Raw genomic sequence first — 24,540 nt, 5'->3', positions numbered from 1 at the left:
AGATGCTCAACATCACTATTAGGGAAATACAAATGAAAACCACAATGAAATATCATTTCGCACTACTTGAATTGTCACTATTTAAAAAACCCAGAAAACTACACTGTTAAAAAAAAGCAGAAAACTGCAAGTGTTGGAAGGATGTGGAAAAATAGGAAAACTCATTCACTGCTGGTGGAAATGTAAAAAGGGTCAGCCACTGTGGAAGACAGTTTGGCAGAAGGAAAAGCTGGAGGATAAAACATGGGACTTGATATCAGCTAGGAGGAAAGCTAGAGGATACAATATGGGACTTTATATCATAGTCAACCTTGTGGATGAGGACTGTGGTTAATAGTACAAATATAAGAATGTTCTTTCATGAACTAGAACAAATGTACATCACTATTACAAGGTGTTAGCAATAGGGTGGTATGTGGGAAAAAATACACTGTTCTAGTTTGCTAATGCTGCAGAATGCAAAACACCAGAGATGGATTGGCTTTTATAAAAAGGGGGGTTATTTGGCTACACAGTTACAGTCTTAAGGCCATAAAGTGTCCAAGGTAACACAACAGTAATCGGGTACCTTCACTGGAGGATGGCCAATGGCATCCGGAAAACCTCTGTTAGCTGGGAAGGCATGTGGCTGGCGTCTGCTCCAAAGTTCTGGTTTCAAAATGGCTTTCTCCCAGGATGTTCCTCTCTAGCAAGCTTGCTCCTCTTCAAAACATCACTCACAGCTGCACTCAGTTCCATCTCTTTAAGTCAGCACATTTATATGGCTCCGCTGATCAAGGCCCACTGTGAATGGGTGGGGCCACGCCTCCATGGAAATATCCCATCAGTTATCATCTACAGTTGGGTGGGGCGCATCTCCATGCAAACAACCTAATCCAAATGTTCCAACTTAATCCCCACTATTATGTCTGCCCCACAAGATTGCATCAAAGAATATGGCTTTTTCTGGGGGACATAGTACATTCAAACAGGCACATATACCTAATGCAAACTATGGACCATAATTAGCAATATTTTAATATTATTTAATTTGTTGTAACAAAGGTACCACACCAATGCTGTGTCAATGATAAGGGGATATAAGAAATATGGGGTTTTCTTTTTGAAGTAATGAAAATGTTCTAAAATTGATTGTGGTGATGAATACACAACTCCATGAATATAGTGTGAGCCATAAATTGTATACTTTGGATAGATTGTATGGTGTGTGAATATATATCAACAAAACTGCTTTAAAAAAAAACAGGAAACTACAAGTGTTGGAGAGGATGTAGAGAAATAGGAACACTTATATACTGTTGGTGGGAATGTAAAATGGTGCAGCCGCTATGGAAGACAGTTTGGCAGTTCCTCAGGAAGCGAAGTATAGAACAGCCATATGACCTGACAATCCAGCTAGTAGGTATATATACATATATACCCAGAATAATTGAAAGCAGGGACTCAAACAGATATTTGCACACCAATGTTCAAAGCAGCATTATTCATAATTGCTAAAGGATGGAAGCAGCCCAAGTGTCCATCAACTGATGAATGGATAAACAAAATGTGATATATACATACGATGGAATATTATTCAGCCATAAAATGGAATGAAGTCCTGATGTATATGACAACATGGATCAACCTTGAGGACATTTGACTGCGTGAAATAAGTCAGACACAAAAGGACAAAGCACTGTATGATTTCAGTGATATGAACTAATTATAATAAGCAAACTTACAGAGTTGGAATCTAGAATACAGGTTACCAGGGGATAGATTTGGGGTAGAAAATGGGGTAGCTGATGCTTAATTTGTACAGAATTTCTATTTAGGATGATTGCAAAGGTTTGGAAATGGATGGTGGTAATGGTGGCACAACATTGTGAGTGTAATTAACAGTGCTAAATTATATATGTGAACGTTAATATGTGAATGTTAAAAGGGGAAATTTTACGTTGTATATATGTTACTAGAATAAAAATTTTAAAATAACACATAAAAAGAAAAGGAAGAAACAAAAGGCACAGAATATAAATATGAAAGACATTTTATTTCATAGCTTTCCAGGCTCTTGGGGAACACAGACAAGTAAAAAGCTAATAATAATATAATGTGACTAGTCTTACGATGCAGTAAACATAGGGCACAAATGGGAAGTCAGGAAAAAGACATGCCATTAATATCTGAGCCAAGTTTTGAAATTCCAGGACCACAGTTATTTACCCAGCTACAAAGTGACAGAGTGGGTTCTGTTCAGAGGGAGCAGCACATGCAAGACTCAAATGATAGAGTAAGAGACCCTCAGGTAGTTCAGCATCTTGGAGCACTAAGTGGGGAACATGAAAGAGTTGAAGCAGGAGTGATTATATAAAAGGTGTATGTGCTCTGTAATCCAGTGGATGCAATGAGGAGCCACTGATAAAACTTAAGCCAAGGAAAGACACTTCCATTCTTGACCTAGAAAGATCATTCCTGCCGTAAGGTAGAGGATTGGGACAAGGGAATTAGTTGAGACTTTTTCGGTAATCCAGGTGAGAAATGACAGAAATGGGGATGCAGAGAAGCAAACAAATTCCACAATCATTTAGGAAGTAGAGTCCATGAGGGTGGGTGACTCATTATATAACTAATGGAGAAAAAGAACTGAGTAACTTTTTCTTCTTTCTAAGAGATCAAAGATCTCATTGGGATGTCAAAGCCAATTTATTCTTAAAACAGGTTACTCTGTGTGAAATTGAAGCAAAACGTTGAGTGAGGTCCCCTGGGTTTTGAGCTATTCAGTTTATAGTCTACAGAACCAAGTTTGGACAGATTTTTTTTTATTTTAAAAATCTAAATTTATTTGTTAAAGCTATCCTTTTTATGATAGTTAAAAATAAATTTCTAGTGATCTTAGGTAGTCATAAACTGAAGCTTATTGGCTTTCCGTCTGTCAGTTCTTTAGAATGCTATGTGGTCAGAACTCCTCCCAGCTTCCGTAATACCTTCTTTATCTGATTAGTGTGATGCAGAAGGTAGCTCTGCTGTCTTTGTCAGCTTTAGCAGGATGAGGAAATTGGAATGAGCAGAGCCTTCCAACATGTGTTTAATGTGATGAAATCATGTTTGTCCTCAAAGCAGGGAACACTGTTGCCATGTTTATGGTTTGTTGTTTTTTTTTTGTTAAACTAAAAATTCATCCATATGTGCTCAGATTCCAAATGACAAAAGCCATTCATTTTAATGACTTCAAGTGAAATGGAGTCATTGTTTGAAGAAAAGATTATAGGATTATAGCTGTCAAGTCTTTTCCGCTGGGAACTGAGTAGCAGCTTGGTAGCAACTATGGCCCAGCACACGGCTGCCCGGGTCTCCCCGGCCCAGCCTCAAACCGAGGGTGGGGCTCACACAGAGTATACGGGCAGAAAAGACAGAGACAAAAGAAAAGAGAAATCTGTCATCTAAAAAAAGAAAAGAAAAGAAAGCTCCTAACATTCCAAGTTTAAAGAGCCAATGTAAGATGTGCAGCTGTGAGAAAAGCTGCTTCATGTCACACTTCTCTCGTCGCAGTTGCCAGATTTCTTTCGACTCAGCATCTTTGTCTGGCTTGTCTTTGCTAATTCCAGGCAAGATGCTGCACTGCACGACTGGGAGAGTGACCTCAATCCCATGCCAAATGGATGACTAAAATGAACCCAGAAAACCAAATCATTGTCTTTGGACTGAAAAACCCATTTTGTCCATTTGAGGCTTCTGGCTTCCTTTTGGAACCACTTTCCTGAAATGTCCAGATGTGGCCTTCAAAGTTTCTTTCTTTAGTGAGTTTGTTTTTCAGAAATATCTGCCATATATTCAAGTGTCTAATAGCGCCACTTTTTTTAAAAATTCAGTTTTATTGCGATAATAGCGGCACTTGTTATTGACTGCAGGATGGAGGAGGAATAGAAGTACAGTCTAGGAAAATAAGATAAAGAATACACTTAACTGCATCTCTTGTTGAGGAATTGAAGCTGCTTGTAAGTCCTTGCCTGATCTTTGGGAGGAGTGATTTGAAAGTTTCAGTATTGTGGTCATCATTTTTTCTGATGTGGAAAATAAATAGACTGGTTAAATAAGCGAGGCATGGAATTAAAAATATATTAGTGTCCATGGAGAGGTTTTTTTTTTTTTTTAAACCATCACTGACCATTTAATTTTTCCATGCAGTTCTCCCTTGAAGTCCAGCATTACTGCCTTTGCCTCATCCCACTATATTAGGCTAAGAATTGTGGTACTTAAGCCTCCTCCAACTGTTGGGAGAATATACAAGCCTGCTAAGATCCTGCAGTATCAGTTTGAACTATTTTGATTACACATAACAGAAACCCATCTCAAATTGGATAAGCAAAAACTTATAAGTCCAGGAGTATATCTGGCTTCAGACGTGGCTCGATCAAGATACTTAAACAATGATGTATGGAATCAGTCTCTCTCTCCAAGTCACAGATCTGCTTTTCCTTTAGTTGGCTTCATTTTCAGATAGGCCCGCCTTTTGTGGTGGCAAGACTCTCGGCAGCTCCAGGCTTAGCACTACTAGTGGAAAGAGATTCAATTTCTATATAATCCTTTTAGCAACTTCATGCAAGTCCTCATTGACTGGACCGGGATCATTTGCCCATTCTTGAACCAACCCTATAGCCAAGGGCTTGCAATATGGTTAACCTGTCCTCACAGCAGCCAAGGGTGGGTCTGGTCTCATGCAAACTATAAGGATGGTTTGAAAAGATGCATGATTGCTCAAAGGAAATTCAGATTACTGACACTAAAATTGCAACAGATACTGTAGCAGGTACTGTTGGCTGCTTATCCAAAATCCACTTTCCCCTTCTTCTCTAACTAAACCTTGATTATGTTTAGTTATCCACTCTCCTCCATATGGCTATGGGTGTCAGGAAAGGGAGAGGAAGTGGTCAGGCTCAAAATGTCAGAGTCTAAGCATGACGAGGGAGGTGCCCTGTTCACAAGACAACTGTGACACAGCATATCACTGCCAAGTGCAGTGAGGAGAGCATCCACGCAAGGAAGGGGATGGTGATGGCTTATGGGAGATTGATTAAATGCAGGGGGATGGATCAAATAAGTAATATCTTAATAATAAGAAGAACCAAGTTTCTCACTGTTGTAGAAGGGAGCTATAGATTCAGAAAGGGACAAATCTGTGGCTGGAATTGAAGGTATCACTGTGAAATCATAGTTTTCAACTTACATAAATACATATAGAAGTAAAGAGAGATGTAAATATGTGTGTATGTTTATACATACATATATTACCTACCTGTTCAAAGAGATGGCCTGTGAAAAGTAATATCTCATGGCAATGAGCACACCTGATGCTCAAATGTTAACTTCTAAATGCCATTCTCCACTAAAAGGAACTAGGGTTCCTTTTTTTTTTTTTTTTTTTTTTTTCCCTATCCATTTTTTTTATTCATTTTTATCGAGATATATTCACATACCATGCAGTCATACCAAGCGTACATTCAGCTGTTCACAGTACCATTATATAGTTGTGCATTCATCACCAAAATTAATTTTTGAACATTTTCATTACCACACACACAAAAGTAATAAGAATAAAAACTAAATTGAAAAAGAACAATTAAAGTAAAAAAGAACAATGGGTGCTTTTTTTTTTTTTTTTTGCCCCCATTTTTCTACTCATTCATCCATACACTGGACAAAGGGGAGTGTGGTCCATATGGCTTTCCCAATCACATTGTCACCCCCATAAGCTACATTTTTATACAATCGTCTTCAAGATTCATGGGTTCTGGGTTGCCCTATCCATTTTTTTTTTTTCATTTTTATTGAGATTGTTCAGATACCATACAATTATCCAAAGATCCAAAGTGTACAATCACTTGCCCCTGGGTACCCTCATACAGCTGTGTATCCATCACACTTAATTTTTGTTCAATTTTTAGAAACTTTTCATTACTCCAGACAAGAAATAAAGTGAAAGATGAAAAAAGAAAAAAAGAAAAGGAAACTCTAAACCTCCCCTATCCCTAACCAACCCCCCTCAATTGTTGACTCCTAGTATTGATATAGTACGTTTGTTACTGTTTATGAAAAAATGTTGAAATACTACTAACTGTAGTATATAGTTTGTAATAGGTATATAGTTCTTCCCTATATGCCCCTCTATTATTAACTTCTAATTGTATTGTCATACATTTGTTCTGGTTCATGAAGTGATTTCTAGTATTTGTACAGTTGATCATGGACATTGCCCACCATAGGATTCAGTTTTATACATTTCCATCTTTTGACCTCCAACTTTCCTTCTGGTGACATATATGACGCTGAGCTTCCCCTTTCTACCTCATTCACACACCATTCGGCGCTGTTAGTTATTCTCACATCTTGCTACCAACACCCCTGTTCATTTCCAAACATTTAAGTTCATCCTAATTGAACATTCTGCTCATACTAAGCAAGAGCATCTACATTTCTTCCACAAGGCAGGAGGGAGAGTCAAAGAAGGTAGAGAGGCAAAAGAAAGAGGAAACAAAAAAATGACAGCTAGGAAGCAGCAAAAGGAAAAATAACCTTAAATCAAAGTAGAATAAAGAATCAGACATATCACCAATGTCAAGTGTCTAACATGCCTCCCTTATCCCCCCCTCTTATCTGCATTCACCTTGGTATATCACCTTTGTTACATTAAAGGAAGCATAATACAATGATTCTATTAGTTACAGTCTCTAGTTTATGCTGATTGCATCCCTCCCCCAATGCCTCCCCATTTTTAACACCTTGCAAGGTTGACATTTGCTTGCTCTCCCTTGTAAAAGAACATATTTGTACATTTTATCACAATTGTTGAATACTCTAGATTTCACCAAGTTACACAGTCCCAGTCGTTATCTTTCCTCCTTTCTTGTGGTGTCTCACATGCTCCCCATCTTCCTCTCTCAACCGTATTCATAGTTACCTTTGTTCAGTGTACTTACATTGTTGTGCTACCATCTCCCAAAATTGTGTTCCAAACCACACACTCCTGTCTTCTATCATCCTGTAGTGCTCCCCTTAGTATTTCCTGTAGGACAGGTGTCTTGTTCAGAAAGTCTCTCATTGTCTGTTTGTCAGAAAATATTTTGAGCTCTCCCTCATATTTGAAGGACAGCTTTGCTGGATACAGGATTCTTGGTTGGTGGTTTTTCTCTTTCAGTATCTTAAATATATCACACCACTTCCTTCTTGCCTCCATGGTTTCTGCTGAGAGATCCGCACAAAGTCTTATTAAGCTTCCTTTGTATGTAATGGATTGCTTTTCTCTTGCTGCTTTCAGGATTCTCTCTTTGTCTTTGACATTTGATAATCTGATTATTAAGTGTCTTGGCATAGGCCTCTTCATATCTCTTCTGTTTGGAGTATGCTGCGCTTCTTGGATCCGTAATTTTATGTCTTTCATAAGACATGGGAAATTTTCATTAATTATTTCCTCTATTATTGCTTCTGCCCCCTTTCTCTTCTCTTCTCCTTCTGGGACACCAATGATACATACGTTATTGTACTTTGTTTCATCCTTGATTTCCCGGAGACGTTGCTCATATTTTTTCATTCTTTTCTCCATCTGCTCCTTTGCGTGTAGGCTTTCAGGTGTTTTGTTCTCCAGTTCCTGAGTGTTTTCTTCTGCCTCTTGAGATCTGCTGTTGTATGTTTCCATTGTGTCTTTCATCTCTTGTGTTGTGCCTTTCATTTCCATAGATTCTACTAGCAGGTTTTTTGAACTTTTGATTTCTGCTGTATACATGTCCAGTGCTTCCTTTACAGCCTCTATCTCTTTTGCAATATCTTCTCTAAACTTTTTGAATTGATTTAGCATTAGTTGTTTAAATTCCTGTATCTCAGTTGAAGTGTACGTTTGTTCCTTTGACTGGGCCGTAACTTTGTTTTTCTTAGTGTAGGTTGTAATTTTCTGTTGTCTAGGCATGGTTTCCTTGGTTATCCAGATCAGGTTTTCCCAGACCAGAACAGGCTCAGGTCCCAGAGGGAAGAAATCTAGGGTTCCTTTTGAGTGGCTGATTCCAGGGCATCATCTTGTTAGAAATCTCTGTGCCAAGAAAGCCAAGTGCAGGAAGAAGCAGATGCACAGGCTGAAGCACAAATGAAGAAAGATGATGCAGAGGTCCAAGTAACTGCTAGTGTGTGCACCCATGGAGGCTACTGGAGCAGGAATATGGAGTGTCAGAGTCCGGGGGTGCCGGTACAAGCTGCTGACTGCATTCTACAGTCTAGACCTTCTCTCTCAATGGCTCTAGAGCCTCCAATGCCCTCTAGTCTCTGAGAACACCTCTGAGAGGCCCATCTTGCTCATACCAAAACAGTCCCTTTCAGTCTTTTGCCCTGGACCTATGACATTCTGGACTAGTTCTGTTCTCAGTTGTGGCTGAATATAATACATGTATAATAAATAATCTCTTCAGCTGTCTTAGCTGAATAATAATAATTTAAAAAAAAAGGATGTGGGAACCTTGAAAGGAAACAGGAGCCAACTTTAAGGGGTTCCCAATGGCCAGCGTAGGACAAACTGAGCAACAAAACAAATAATCATAGTAATGAATTATAATCCATTGAATAAAATAAGAATTCAACAGTCTATATAAAGAAATGAATAAATAAATGAGAATAAAGAGAAAGTTTCCCCTTACAGTAGAATAGCAACTAATAAATATATAAGGAATGGTGAAAATAGAAAATCACCTTTGGACAAACACAATAGTAATAGGTGTTTCAAGTAACAATCATTAATGGATGCTAAAATTAAATGGCAAAAGTAAATAAACCATTTGCTTACACAGTCTGAAAGTATCTCTCCAAGGTAGCTGTTAATTACAAAGGGAAAAACCGTAACTTTGTGGCAAAGAAACCTGACAGAACAATATGAATCAAATGATTAAAGTTAAAATCACCAGCAACAGGAAAAAATCAATATCATGTGCTTTGATATGATGAACAAAGAAGGACACGACATCACTTCCATAGTATTTTGGCCCAAAATGCATAATTTCAATCTAAGCATCAGAAAACATCACACAAACCCAAATTAAGGGTTACACACAAAATAATTGGCCAGGACTCTTCAGAAACATCAAGGTCAAGAAAGTCAAAGAAAGACTGGAAACTGTTCCAGATTAAAGGATACTCAACCAAATCTTGGACAAGAAGAAGTTCATTAGTGGGACAATTGGTGAAATTTGTATAAGATTTATAGATTATTTTAGGTCTACTGAGTTAAATAAAATCTATTATTAAAATTAATTTCACCTGTTTCTTTTCCTTTTTTAATGTGGTTACCAGACAATTTTAAATGACATATGTGGCTCACATTATCCCACTACTCTGGGTTATTCACTCTGAACAGCCTCCTAGTTAACCTACTAACTGGAATTTCCTAGAATCAGCACTTGTGAATATACCTGGTGGCGAGGAGGTGCTTTACTTGGGCCTCACAGCCAGTGAATCCTCAGCCAGGTCAGCAGGGTGAATTCCTCAGAGGAATGAATCTTGCTTAGTGGTCCATGGAGTGACCTATCTTCTTTGCTATGGTCATTCTCATTGCCCTCATCTAGAAGTAACACGGAGCATTAGTGGGATTTGCCACCCTACAACTGCAGTCAGCTGACCAGGACTTTTGCTCAGTTAGTTGTCTGACCTTTTTGCCCCAGCCAGTACCACCACTGTAGAGTAAGGAGTCTTGGACAACTATTAAAACACTGTTACAGCTCAGCCTTAGGGGTGTGAGTTCCACAGAGATGGAGCAAGGGGGTGTTTGGAGCTGTTTTCCCCAGAAAAGGAAAGCACTGCCAGTACGTCAAACAACATATTAGCACTTACTGGGTTAACATTTATTTCCGTGCTGTAGTTGAACACACTCTTCATGATATGTCTGAAAGCCAAATCGTTGTGCTCTTCAGGGGAAGTAAAAGCTTTCTAGATTTTATCATTTTGACAGGTGAAGCACATCTGCTACAATAAAAAATTTTTTTAGGATGTTAGTCTCACCACACAGCTCTAGAAACACATCTCTCTTTTCTTTTACTTAATTTATGGGGGCTCTTATGCCAGTGTGCAGAACAAAAGTTTCCCATGACTTTTATGATATGCTATGAAATTCTTATATGAAGAGGTAGTTTTGGGAGGCAAAAAAATACTGGTCAAGCTGCTTAGTTGCCAAGACTTTCAGAAGGATGCCTTTATACTATATTCATATTACCTTTTATACCTAGGAATTAATGGAGCAACAAAAGTAAAAAAGTAAATTCTTGTATTGCTAACTAGGTCAAACTTAATGTGTTCATTCATACAGATCAAAGACAAGACATCTATTACAATGACTTCTGTCCAACACGGTATAAATAAGAAAACATATTTTAGAAGAATCTCAAAGTGACTGCATTCATCACAGATCTTAGTTAGCGTGAGCCTTTCTGTGATCAGCAGCAGAAATGTCAGCATGCCAGGGTGTTAGGAGCTAAACTAAGGTACAATCCTTCTTTCTTGAGTTTCTGAGTTGCTATAGGGATGGATGGACTCTGTATGGGGAAAGAGCTGATAAATTCACTGAAGCATAAAGAGACCAGCCAAATAAATTAAAAAGAAAAATGGGGATTTCGGTTTAGGGAAAATATTTGGAAATTCTTTTGATGTTTATATCATTACCCCTGGAGGGTTCCATTTTCATCATCACAAAGTGGTCATGAGTATTTGGCCTTATGGGCCTTTGAATCATGTTTGCAAGCATTTGATCACCTGGATTAAAGAAAAACAAATAACAATCAATTACAAACTGGAAAGTTTCTGATCATTAATATGATGTGTATCTTCAAATTTTTTTCTGTGTAATCTGAACATGATGGTTGAATTGAATGAACATATGTTCAGTTTTATCATTTGATCAAAGGCTTCTGCCTGTTTTAAAGTATTGCACCATGGGCTACCTATTATCCATCTTCTGAAGACTAGAAGAACTCTTCTGGAGAGAGGGAGAAAACCGTTTGTAGTTTACATTTGGAAATTTTCAGAAATCAAATTATACAGATTTCAAAGCTAATGATGACCAGTTAAAGGCATAGTCTCTGAACCCATTAGGTATTTACTTTTATACTTCCATCTAAATCCACACCATACATCCCTATTGGTCAAAAACTGGAGCAGAATTTCCCCAGGGAAATTTCTCCCATTTTGTCCTCAGGTGAAAATCTATCCTCTCATAATTTCACTGCTGCTAATAAGGGAAAGTTGCATGTGATGGAAATAGCAGCAGTTGAGAGTCTTTCCTCTGTTTATCCTAAACCCAGAGAGTCCTGCTCCTGTCCTTTCTGTCCTTGTTAATTTGGCACGGTGGGCACAGAATGCCCTAGAACCATGACTGCCAGACGTTCCTAGGAGGGGAGCAAGTCCGCAGCTGGGTTTGGCAGTAGAAACAGCTCTCGGCAGAACTAAGCCTCAGGATCAGGGCTCCCCTGGCAAAGTTAGGGGCTCCTGAGGCCATTGTCTATACACAATCTCATTGCGGCCAGAGAGCAAGGGGCAGACTGGTTTCTTTTGTGTGTGGTTTTCTATAGCAAAGATGTATATAATCTGAAAAAACCCAAGGGAAAATTTTGCCTAGTGGGTTTCTGGGAGGTATGCCAGACTGAAGTCCTTTCTTCCAGACTGGATTCAGTTCAGGCAGCAGCTCGCTGACCTTTCCCACCCTTTCCATCTGCACAGTTCTAAGGGGAGAACCTACTTTTGTTCTCGGTGCCCATTCAGCCCTCAGCGTCTCTGCTGAGCCTACTAATTAGTGTTCATTGCAGCCAGAGTGTAAGGTCTGGACACAGGAACACAACTGAGAAGATCACTGGTTTCAGGAGCTGGACTACTAAATGGGCCTCTGATAGAACATGGAGGAAGCATTTCAGAAGGTTATGTAATAGTTTGGAGGAATTAGAGCGTCATGTTTGAAAACTTGTGTTGATCAACTCCTCATTCGATTTGCCTCAAATCTTATTGGCTGCATTTGGAATAGCATAAGAAGGCCAGGCATTTTTGTTTATAAATTTTCAATTGATAAATTTACCTTAAAATACTCAGAAATACTTGCAGATATTTGAATTTCTATACTGAATTGATGTAAAAACTCTGAGAAGCTGGTAATCCATTTCATTTGTTCTCACCGTACCACCAGGATGTATGTAGGTAAGAATAGCTACGAATCAATCATCTTTTAAAGAGCGTGCCTTTAAGGCCCAGCAAAGTGAAATAATTTACTTAAGGTTAAGTGAGCAGTGGGATGACTAGTGCTAGAAGGCGAGTGGGCACCTCAAATCGGGGCCAGCAAGAGCAGGGCACACAAGTGTCAGTGCCAGCTTGCCCAGGTTCAAATCTCAGCAGCTGACCTCAGGCAAACTGTTTCATTTCTTTATGCCTCAGTGTCCCCTCTCTAAATTAGGGCTATTAGGAGTTTCTACCTTACAGGTTTGCTGTGAAGACTAGATGAGCTATTATTTGACAAAGGCCTAGAATAACACCTGACAATTCTATGTAACTGTTTATTAAATATAAAATGCAATGGTAGCACAACATTGTGATTGTAATTAACAGCACCAAATTATATATGTGAATGTGGTTAAAAAGGGGAAATTTTTAGATCATATAGATATATATATATATATTACTAGACTAAAAATTAAAAGAAAAAACATAGGACTATACAACACAATGAACCCTATTGTAAACGATGAACTATAGTTAAAAGCACAATTATAAAATGTTCTTTCATGAATTATAACAAATGTACTTCATTAATGCCAGGTATTAATAACAGGGTGGCTTATGGGAACTCTATATTTTACATATTTTATGCATGATATTTCTGTAATGCCACAACTTCTCTACCAAAAACAGTATTAATAAAATTTCTTTAATGCATTGGGGTGGTAAAGGCTTTATATTTTGCTCCTTATCTACTCACATGATCTTAAAAAAATGTTTCTCAGAAATTAATTTGCACAGCATTCTTGGGATGTTAGGTAACCACAAGGAGACCGAGGGTGGGGTCTGGCTGATTGTCAGACAGAGGCTGTGGTGGAGTTATTACTTGCAAAGCCCATTGCGAAGTTCCATATGCTCACCACCAGAACTTACTGCTCACCATAATTACAATAGGCTTTTCATCACCCGGTGTTAATGAGTATCTTATTGTGTCCTTTGATCAGTGTTTTTGCTTCTAAAGATGGATCAGTAATTTTGAAATTTTAATTCAAAAGGAAAATAAGCTCTTTGTCTATTCAGCACATATATTATGTAGATATGACAATTATAGGGCTATAAAAAAGCAAGCATACATGTTTAATGTGCAAATTACATGTGAGACATAGCTCAAAGGCAGCACACAGGGGTCCAAACCTCCAGTTTCAAGCCTCATAATAGAAAGCAATGAAATGTTTATGTTAGGAAGGCATGGTAAAACATTTACATATGCATATTCTGACATGATTGTGTACTTTTACATGCACACTCACACACATGTTCACATATCTACATGTAAAACATACAATACCTAGTCCTGCTTCATTGGTATGACACAATGACAAATCCTTCCTCAAATGAAACATAATAGAAAACAATTGTGGAATTGCTAGGTCATAGCTGAAGGGTATAATCAAGCTCTGGATCATATCCCTAAATTCCAAGTTGTGTTTATCCCTATCTTCCTACCTCATTTATGTAGATGTGTTTTGTTTGTTAATTACAATGGTATTTTGGAGACAGTATAAAAAAGGTTCATGAGTGGGTGGGGGTGGGCATATATGTGCCCAGTTCAGGAACCCTGGCATGCCAGTGCAGGCCGCCAACAGCCCCCCTTCCAGCAGAGGTGGAACGCTGGGAATTTGAAAGTGTCGTGTTCATCCTCCCCAGCATCTGTGAGGAGGAGGAAGAGAAGTTGTCCTAGTACCCAAAAAGGAGAAACACATATTTCCCTTTCTTTGCACTTCCCACGGAAAGGTAAGAGGAAAGCTTTCGGCCTCTCTCCACCTCCTCACTTACCCTACCCCATGAGAGAAACAATTTGTGTGATTGGCTGTTTTGAAGAAGGAACTGACATGCTTGGCTGGGTTTGGCTCACCCACTTGACAGTTCTCTGGAGGAGTCACCCACCGTGGCCACATGACTCCTGCATTCTGGTTTGCTCTCAATGATATGATCACCTTAGCAAGCAGGCTTCTGTAGAGGGGTGTCGACCTCTGGGAAGAGGTGGGGAGTGGAGGGGACTTGTTAGCAAACTCTTCTGGCCACAAAGCTAAAGCTACAACTGCAAATCCCCTGTATGAGTAGCAAACCTGACATTTTAATCTTCATCTGTTTATCTGTGCCTAATTCTTCCAAGGTTTGAATTCAGGGATCCAAGTTTGGACCCCTACAACACCCAACATTGCAGAATAATGATTAAGGTCATTAACAGTTGCACATTTGCAGTCTCCTTCACCCCCCAATAACTCTGTCACATAGCTACTCTGAACAAAGAACTCTTGGACTTAAGCAGTGAAAGGAATGTAGAACCAATAGAGAAATATCAGAAAACAGAAGGCCACTGATTTGTGGTGGGGAGTAAAAAATAATTTGGGGTGTATCTTTGAGTGATACCACTCAAATTCTCTTTGACCTGGAGGAAACTGATCAAAATACAATGATGGAAAAAACCATAATATTCCGAGGGAGCTAAACTATTCTTTTAGGGGCCTAACTGAAGAGCTGTGACACCGATGGAGATGGAACAACACCCCAGGTAAATCAGATGTCTATCAGCAGCTTTAAGAGAAACAATAAGGTTCACACCATTGCAACAGTGAGGTCAAACTCCCACAATAATGTCAAGGTCATAGTCTGAGATTAGGGAAGCAGAATCAGTTGCTAATAAAAGTTACCAGATGGTAGAAAGCACATTAATCGAAGCAGGAAAATTTGGAACATTCTTCTGGGAACCTGTCAAAGTATGGTAAAAAACTTGGAAACTATATCCTTGATAGTCTTTTTCTTGAAGTGGGTGGCATGAAGGAAAACACTGATAGATTTAGTTTGTGTGGTAGCTATTCTCCAAAGATAGCCTCCCAATGAACCCCACCTCCCAGTAATCATGTCCTTGGGCACTCCCTGTCATTGAACCCACTGGTTTACCAGAGAACCAATAGAACACAGTGAAAGCCATGTGCAGGCTTTCCAAGGCTAGGTCAGAAGAAGTCTTGCAGCTTCCTCTTTGGAATCTTGGAACGTTCACTCTGGGGAAAGACAGCTCCCATGTAAGAACTCTGACTACTCTGAGACTTCCTTGCTGTAAGGAGGCCCAAGTTAGTCACAGAGAGGAGCCATTTGGAGAGGTATGACCAAGCCGCACACCTGCTATTCAGGCCATCTCAGCTCAGGACCAGACCTGGGTAAAGAAACTCTCTTAGACATTCAGTTGAGTCCTCAGGTGACTTTAGGCCCAGTCAACATCTAACTGCAACTGCATGAAAGACCCCGAATGAGAATTACCCAGCTGAGCCCTATAAACCCATAGAATTCGGAAAGATAAAAACACATTGATTTTTAAGTAATTATTTTTAAAGATAAAAAAAATTATTTTGGGTAGTTTGTTATACTGCAGCAGTTAATCAGAACAGCATCTACATCAAGGGGTATGAAACTGTTCATAGTAATGCCACTTGATAACAGCACAGTCAGGAAAGATTTCAGATGGGAATGCAATCTTCAATTAGTCAATGTCTGGCCATGAACCTACAGATACATTGCACCAAAGTTTGATAGGCACTTAAGACTGAAAAACAAAGCAGTCCACTACCACAATAACAATTTATTAGGGAACTTACAGCCTGGGAAGCTAGTTCTAGCTAGCTGCAGGATGTTCAGAATAGCATTCTGCACCACCCAGAAGGTTATAGAGGCTTATACAGGGCAAAAACAAGGAAGGCACAAAGCCAAGTCAGGATTTGCAAGACTGTAATCATGTTTCTTTGAAGTTACTGATATGGAGCAGGAATGATTCTAGTACAGATAGCTATCAGGCTTAGGGATATGCACACTGTGCTTTAACATGCACTTACGAGGAGGGAGGCAGTTGTCTTATATAGGAATTGATGGCTTCCCTAGTTTATGGCCTCACACTCTTTCCACCAGAAAGAGCAACAAACAAGTGGTAAAACACCATTTGGTCAGAAACAGAACACCCTCATTATTGACAGCAAACAGAGCCATTTCTGGGAAAGTGAGTGACTTGTGGAAGGTATCTGCAGAGCATCCTTAAAGCTTTAAACTGTTTCTTTTTTAAAACAAAATCTTTAAATCCAATACATAAAATGAATTCTGCACAGTTGCACAAGGAAACTGAATAAAAAATCTTGCAAAAAAGTAGTAAGTCTGCAGCATAAGAAAAGAACACCATAGTGCAGACCACACTGGATTAAAAAGGAAGCAAAAGAGAGATCCAAGGTGTAAAATAAAGTTTAAGAGCTTAGGCTTTGGAATCACAGATCTGGGTTCGAATCTTATCACTATGATCTTGGATAGTAATTTAATCTCTCTGAGTTTATAATAGGGAATATTAGTAATAAAATATAGAAACATAACAAATAATAAATGAGATGATAAATGCAAAATGCTCATTACCATGCCTAGGACGGAGTAGATCCTTGATAATAGGTATCAATTGTATTATACTCCACTGATTTGAGTTGTTTTGTATATTTTTGCTTGGATAACATAAGAGTCTACTCATCACACTAAGGGTTTTTGCCAATTTCTTACTAAGAAACTGGAAGTTTACATCAGCTTCACAATATTTGCAGACTGTTCTATGAAATTATAAGTAAGGTATGTTAGTTAATGCTGCTGAAATAAGAAAATCCTGAAATCTCAGTAACTTAATATAACAGTCAATTCTCACTCATTTATGTCCAAAATGGGTGCTTCTCAGTGGTGGGTAAACTCTTCCCCGAGTGGTGATTCAGAGACCCAGACCTCGTCATTTTGTCATCTTCAACATGTGGCTTCCAAGGTCACCATATTCACCTAGGTCAAACTAGACAGGGAAAGAATATGGAACATTATTACATAGTGGAAGTTTCTAGAAACAAGGCCTAGAAGTGGCTTACACCACCTCCACTCACATTCTGTTGACTAGAAATTAGTCACATGTCCAAATCTAACTGTGGGGGAGTTGTTAGTCTAGCTAAATGCCCTGGTAATTTGACAGTCAGCAGTCTCTGCTATATAAAATGACAAATAAACAAAAAAATGTATAATACATTCTATGGCAAAATGTATATGCCTTTCTTTCCATAGTGGGTGTTCAGCCACTCTTGACTAATTCTGACCTTTTTCTTCCCAAGGGAAAGAACCCTCTAGATCAAGATGTAGATTTACAGTCCTTTCCTGCCTATCATTATCAATATTCTGGTGACGAGCTCAGAAAAAAACAATAGATGGTTTTTTAAACAAAGATTATTTCTGTTTGGGTGTCCTACACATTATACAAATATCCATGTTAAGAACTACCCAAGTTTTAATGGGAAAACATCTCCATTATATTTCTCTTATTGTTTTACTCATTAGTATGTTTCCTTAGTATCTAATTTATTGGAATTGGAACTCCATGAATAGTTCAGTAGACCGTTTATCCATCCATCCATTCATTCTCTACATCCAGAGACGTAAAAGACGTAAAAGGGGTATAGAAAGAGAGTAAAGACATGTTGCCTTGAAATCTGTTGAAGAGAGAAAAGCTGCCTAGCCCAGAATATCTGGAGGACAATTCTAAGAAAACCCAAAGTTGAACATCCTGGTATAAATATGACGACTATATTTTCCAGGTGCAAAAAATCAAAACACATGACCTGACAAAGGATTTTTTATTGATTTGTGGATTTGTTCATACGAAGTTTTTCAAAAGTGTATTTCGTTTGATATTTCACTGCCTTCAAGCCACAGCAACTTCCAGTTTGAAACTTGGTGTCTCTTGTCTGAAAACACTCAGGCAAACTTAGGGTTCCTCCAAATCCCTTTTCATCTCCTTGGGGATGCATCAACCTTAGAGGTGTATATAATAGCCAAGCATGGAAGAGGGGGTTTGCCTGTGTTTGTTGCCCTCCCTGGAGTTGTTACGTTTTCCTTTTCTGTTCACTGGCCTCAGTAGCTGAAGAGTCCTAGTGACCCTTTCCTCTTGGCTTCTGGCTCCAGCAAGGGGACTCTGATCCTTGCCTCAACTCTCCAAGTTGCTGGCTGCCCTCAGGCCCATCCACTTAGTTACTCTGTCATTCATACGGCACAGGGGGCATTGCTATGAAGTTTGTAAACTCCCAGGCTATGTCCTAGGAAGCCATGGAATGGTCCTTCTGCTCTGAGATTTGCCTCTTGCCCAGTTCATTCAGTGTTTCTCGTTCCTAGCCAACCATCCTGTTCCACAATCCAGGACTTTCCCCAGTGGGGTGGAACACTGGGCTCTTCCTCAAGGACCATCCGTGGCAAAACTTAGTCATACCCACACACTCTTTCTCCCAACTAGCTGGAAAAATATTCTTCCTGTTTTATTTTTGAAAAGATTGCTCTTACCATCATGGTACCTTCTTCCCTACTCTGTTTTGTTGTTGTTGTTGTTATATAAACTCTGCTCTGACTCTCTCAAGTCTTGGCCCTTGATATTCAAGAACATAGAATTAAAAACAACCCACAAAAACAACATTTTTTTCTGATTCTGTTTCATGCAAATCAAAAGTGTTTTGGCTTTCAGACCATTTGCTCTGTTACATATTTCTTACAAATTCTTCTTAAAAACTTTAAGCCAGGAGTTTCACTAATGGCTCTGGGTCACCTCTATCTGGAGGAGAGTGAATAGAGGACGTTCTTGGCGCTGTTTGAGTGTTGTCAGAAGGGCATGGGTAACAAAGATTTTAAATTTAATTTAACATCAAAATATTTCTCTGCTGCAGAAGTACCAAAGAATAATTCATTTAGATAGGTGACTTTTATCGAAAAGAATGAAATAACATGAAATTGAAACTCTCCTGGAAAATTCCAATTGTACAGATTCCACAGGTTGGATGATACATGTATAATTATTAAGGGAAATCACTATTTGAGAAAGACCACCAGAGGCCAGAGGAAGCTCTAAAGCTATGTAGCTGTGCAATGAACAGATGGGCCTTTGTGCTCTCTTTCAATTCCATAAAGTGATGTTTCTGCATATGGATCATCCCACTAATATCAAATCAATGGTTTCAAATTTAATGTTCAGAAGAATCATCCAGACAATTTGTTTTAAAAGTGCATCTTGTTTAAAAATGCAGACACCTGAGCTCTATCTCCAGATATTGATAAGTCTGCGGTAGGACCCACTAGGCATCTTTATCAGGCACCCAGGTAATCCTGATTCAGGTGGCCCTCAGACCACACCTCGAGAAACATTATCTCAGGGAAGGGAAGGGAAATGGCCTTGTTCCATACCCATGGCTCCCCTAACTCAGCTTCATCAATCATCACCCACACATGGGTGGCAATGGTTCTTTGGCTTGCTAGGGCTCACGTAGAGAACCTACCTGCTAGGGCAGGTGGGTGCCCACCCACAATCTCCCATGCAGAATCAGCATCTCAACACCACCAGTCACTCAAGGATTTGCTTGGCATTTTGGCCATCTGGACACAAACACACACAGCAAGTAGTGCTAGAACTGCCAACTAAATTGCTTATACAGGAGGGTGCTTTTGTTCAGCAATTGGCCAGCCTTTGTGCCATGACAATGAGTTACTATTTTTATAGATCTGATTTTTTTCTCTGTGGGAAAATATTGTATCTCAATTCTCTATTTAAAAATTAGCTATTATATTTGTAATACTCTTCTTGCTGTTAAAATATCCTGAAAATTACATGGGCTTCATTTGAATGGAAATTATGATAGGGGCATTATATTTTCTTTTATTAACAAAAAGCAGGACAGTGAATCCATTAGGGATTCATTATTAAGATTTGTTGTTGTTATTATCGTTGCTGAATTCTGCTAGCATTTTTTAAAGGGTCAAAATTCACTTGAACTATCTCATTTCTGAAAGTGTATAAAAACACATGAAACACAGATTTTTCTCCTCATTTCTAACACCAATAATTCCAAAAATATTCAAAGCACTTTTTATTCTATTCTCAAGGAACTACATTTAAAAACAACCATCCTGGAGGGACAGACAGTGAGTGCTCAAGTGCATTGTGCTGCCTCAGGTCAGTGGATTAATTGGAACCCGGAGAGCTCAGAGGTAAAATACCGGCCTGGAACACAATAGAAAATCTTACAGACCTTTTGTCAAAATACAATAGTGCCTATTTCCAAGTGCCATACTAGGAGAGGAATTATTTACTATCATGAGTTACAAGTAATGAGGTGAAACCAAATGGGAAAATGCAGGAAGTCCAGCTGATTTCCTAGCAGTGAGGCTTATTTAATAGTGAGGTATATTCTGCCAAGAAAAAAAAATCCGTATCAAATGAGGCATTGAAAACCAGCTTGGACAATTCACTAGATAATGTTCAGTGAAATCCTTAGCAAACAAAGGAGAAATGAATGGACTGACCAAACTTAATACACTTTCAGTGCTCCATCACAGCCACCCCATTTCAGTAATCTAGAACCTAATATTTCTAAATAAATCATTTTTTCCCTATACATATCAGCACAGGAAAATATTTAATCTAAAAACCTGCACAAATTAAGTAGAAAATTGCTACATACCATAGTAACAATGTACAGAGGTTCATAGTGAAGGTGGAGGAGATGGAAAGCATCTAAGTAATTAGGTTGAATAGGGAGCATATAACAAATCACTGGGTTTTGCCACTCTCATACCTCATTTCCCATCTCATTTCCCTCTGCCTTCTTCCCCCAGCTTTCCATAGCTTGGTCCACAAATTGCTTCAACCTTGTCTTAGTGGTTAGGCCAATTCAAATGCCCTGCCTTTATATGTCTTCTCCCACCCCTGATACGATGGCACTTAACTATCAAGCCCATTATCAGGCTGGGTCTCTAGAGATCCACTGACTACTGCTGCATCCATGGGTTCCCTTCCCAGAAACTGCTCACTCTTCCTTATGGTCGTAAGTGAACAACCATGATCATGCATGGCCTATGCCCAAGGCCCAAGTAAGGACAACTACCCTAGCTGGCACTCCCTGCTATCATCACCCATAGCCCCAAAGTCTCAGACTTGTGAGCTAAGGTGCTAAAAACTCCCAATGTCCCCCAAAGCCCTTCCTAAAACACAATGTAGTCCTTCTTTGCAAGAATACCACCTTACTACAAGAGTGAGGATCTTTCAGAGTACATTTACAAACATCTAGGTCCATTTTTGTCCAAATGGGTAAGATCTTAGTGATCCTTGGTTTCAGATATATCTGTTTCAATCCCTCAATCGAACTTTCTTTCTGATTTGGACCCTCTTCTGTCTTCCTATTCAACAAATTTGTCTTCTCTTTCTAATTTCATGTATGTACCTGCTCTAAGCTTACCTGGCCACAGAAGAAAAAGTGGCTCTACCAAGTCCTTAAGGCCCTATCAAGGCCTTGAATATATTTTGCCCAAGATCTTTTACACATTCTGATCCTACCTGGTCTCCAGTCTTACCAAATACTGCTCATTTCTAACTCTGGCTGATTCCTTTCTCTGATTCTCCTGATAATTCATTATCTCTTCTCATCTGGAGGCCCAGGGCCCACCTGTCTTTCAGTGGTAACCAATCCTTCTTGCTGTGTAGATTATGACTGCCAAAAATTGCATATGTAAGCATGGAAATTTCCAAACATGAAGTATGAGATATAAAATACGTCATGAAAACTGGAGAGTTAGACAGGGGAATAAGGCATTCCCCAAAAAAGCCAACTGAATTTAGATCTAAAATTACTGGTATGGACCTAACCTTAGTTTAAATGAATTTTTCTAACATGGAGGTGCTCAAGAAGAAGAACGCAAATGGTTGGTTACTAGAGTGGTGAAATTAAGCAGAATGCTAACATACAGGACACATGGGGAAGAGGGAAAATGAGTGCTTTCATATATGATTAATGGAAATGTAGAGCAGTACACATTTTGGGGAAAGTAATTTGGCAATATCTATTGAAATTTAAAAAGTGCATGCCTTTGACCCAACAATCCCACTTCAGCAAATATTTATCAAGTGCCTCATCTGCATTAGCCATAGGAAAACCATACTGAGAAAAAACAGACAGGTCTTGACCCTCATGGAGGAAGTACTCATGAAGAACACAAACAAATTAATCAAATCACCAAGGAGATTAATGTTACTATACTATACAACTGTGATCCATGTTATGAAGGAAAGGTGCAGGATGCATGTACACTGGGAAGCTGATCAAGTCTGCAGGGTCAGGAAAGACCTTCCCGAGGAAGTGAGAACAAAGAATGAGTAGGGTAAACTGGGTGAAAGGAGGGTGAGAGGAAGATGAGGGGAACATTCCAGGCAGAGAGGACAGCATGCACAAGCACTGTCTGAATCTGCCCATTTCTCACCGTACTCACCTCTACCACCCAAGCCCAAATACTTTTTCAAATCTGTATAATTCACTAAGATTCCATCCTTTTTTACATGATATTTATACTTTGGATGTAAATATAATTTATAGTCATAATGTAGGAAACACTATAGAAATACACACACAAAGAGTAATTGTATTAAAAAAAACCCACACACACAAAATATTAATTTCTGATAGTACATGAAAACTAAGAATTAACTTGAACAAGTGAATATGCTTCTTTTTTTGCTTAGGTCTCCTTATACGGTATCTCTCACAAGCTAAACTACTATTTCAAGTACAAAATCTCCATTCCCTCTTTTTTAAAAAATCAAAAGAAACAAACCAAAAAACCGAGATATTCGGTTAGGGAATTTCACCTTCCTAAATTGATTAAATCCGTGTTTAAGCAGGAAGATCAAAGTCGCATAGGATTATTCCTCAGAGACAGTGCTTTCCTCTGTTATTGCAAACTCCAGGTGGAGTGGCTCTCAAGCCTGGCCCAAAGAGCTCCACTGGACAGAATCCCAAGGACAGAATCCCAAGGAAACTTGCTTCAAGTTTTTATTATGTCTCCCTTGGCTAGCTTACAGCACTGCAACCTGTCCTCTCAGCTTTTTCCTGTCTGTTTTGGTCTGTCCTGTCCTCGCTATGAACACTGAGATCTTACTACTAAAAGAAATAAACAAGGGAAAGCATTCTGAATGTTGTATGCATTATAGAAATTTACAGTCTTTCCTGTTTATTATGGTCCCCATGTATTTCAGACCTTTCATTTCTCTTCTCTGCCCAGCCCCCTCCACTACCCTCTTATTTCCAAACTCTGGGAGTTGTTTCTAGGGTTCCCTGTTCTAAACCAATCAAATAAACAAATCTCATAAAACCCAATAATCATTAATTATCATGTTAATGTATCACTACTATTTTATATTTGCATTTTAAAAGGAACTTTCCTGAGATGAAATCTGATAAAAGCACCTTGGTAAGCCAAAAGGGAAATAATTTTTATTCAGAAAGGTGGGTCTCATTAATATTTTACTCACAGCAATGAGAAACTAAGGAAATAAACTATTATCTTTGTAAAAAGCACGTAACTATCCAATATGTTAATATAATATGCTGTGCATGCTAAAGAGAGCTTAGAGTGAATTTTATTCATATTTTACTTCTGGTTTAATGTTCCTGTTAGTTATTTATTTTTTAAAGAAAGTGAAGTTAGCTATATAGCTTTAAGTGCTATAAAATCTGAACTTAAGTTCAGATGCTGAAAAGCTGACAAAGAAAGCAGGTGGTCCTCCAAAGACCCATCAAAACCCTCTGTCTGCAGCCAGGCCTTGTTTCCTGGATCTAATAAATTTTCTTGTTTGATGTAAATGGCAACCTAAACCATGGATGCAATAGAAAAGCCAGACTGATTCTTTCTGGAAGAAAAACTTAGGACATCCTCTTACACTCATGTTATGTGTTCATTATAATTCAGGGTAGTCAGAAGACAGAATTCTGAGCTAGTAGGTAGAATATCTGAGTTCTAGTCCCAGGTTTATCACTAAAAAACCTGAAGACAAACTACTGGATATTTCTCAACACAGATTCTGTTTCAGTAGATCTGAGGTATGCCTGGGGTTCTGCATTTCTAACGAACACCCCTGCTGAGGCTGCTGGTTCTTAGAAAACACATAGAGCAACAAGGTCTAAAAGTGTCTATCTCCTGTATAGATAATGACAGCAGTTGTGCTTATTGCACAGTACAACTGTGTGAGTAAAACAACAGATGAGAAAATATTTGGAAGGTAAAGAACTATGTAAATGGATGTAATGGTTAGGCTCGTGTCAACTTGGCCAGGTAATGGCGCCCAGCTGTGGAGGCATTTCACAGATTAGTGCCACTCTTAAGGACTTGAAGGATGCATGGGTGGTGGTTTCCACCACATCCCCATTCAACTCTCCTATTTGGCCTGTGTAGAAAACAGATGGGTCT

General features: G+C 38.9%; 1 long non-coding RNA gene across 1 annotated transcript in view; it reads right to left on the bottom strand.

The window, feature by feature from the left end:
* The window catches only part of LOC119543950, a 60,061-nt gene extending 50,518 nt beyond the window's left edge, over positions 1–9,543 (bottom strand). Inside the window, exon 1 of the long non-coding RNA XR_005218710.1 lies at positions 9,429–9,543. This is a non-coding gene — a long non-coding RNA (uncharacterized LOC119543950). The remainder of the gene's footprint in view (positions 1–9,428) is intronic.
* Positions 9,544–24,540: the final 14,997 nt, after the last annotated feature.

Source organism: Choloepus didactylus, chromosome 9, assembly GCF_015220235.1.
Source record: "Choloepus didactylus isolate mChoDid1 chromosome 9, mChoDid1.pri, whole genome shotgun sequence".
Taxonomy (NCBI): domain Eukaryota; kingdom Metazoa; phylum Chordata; class Mammalia; order Pilosa; family Megalonychidae; genus Choloepus; species Choloepus didactylus.
The sequence above is the reverse complement of the archived record's forward strand: the minus strand, read 5'-3'. Positions and strand labels throughout refer to the sequence as shown.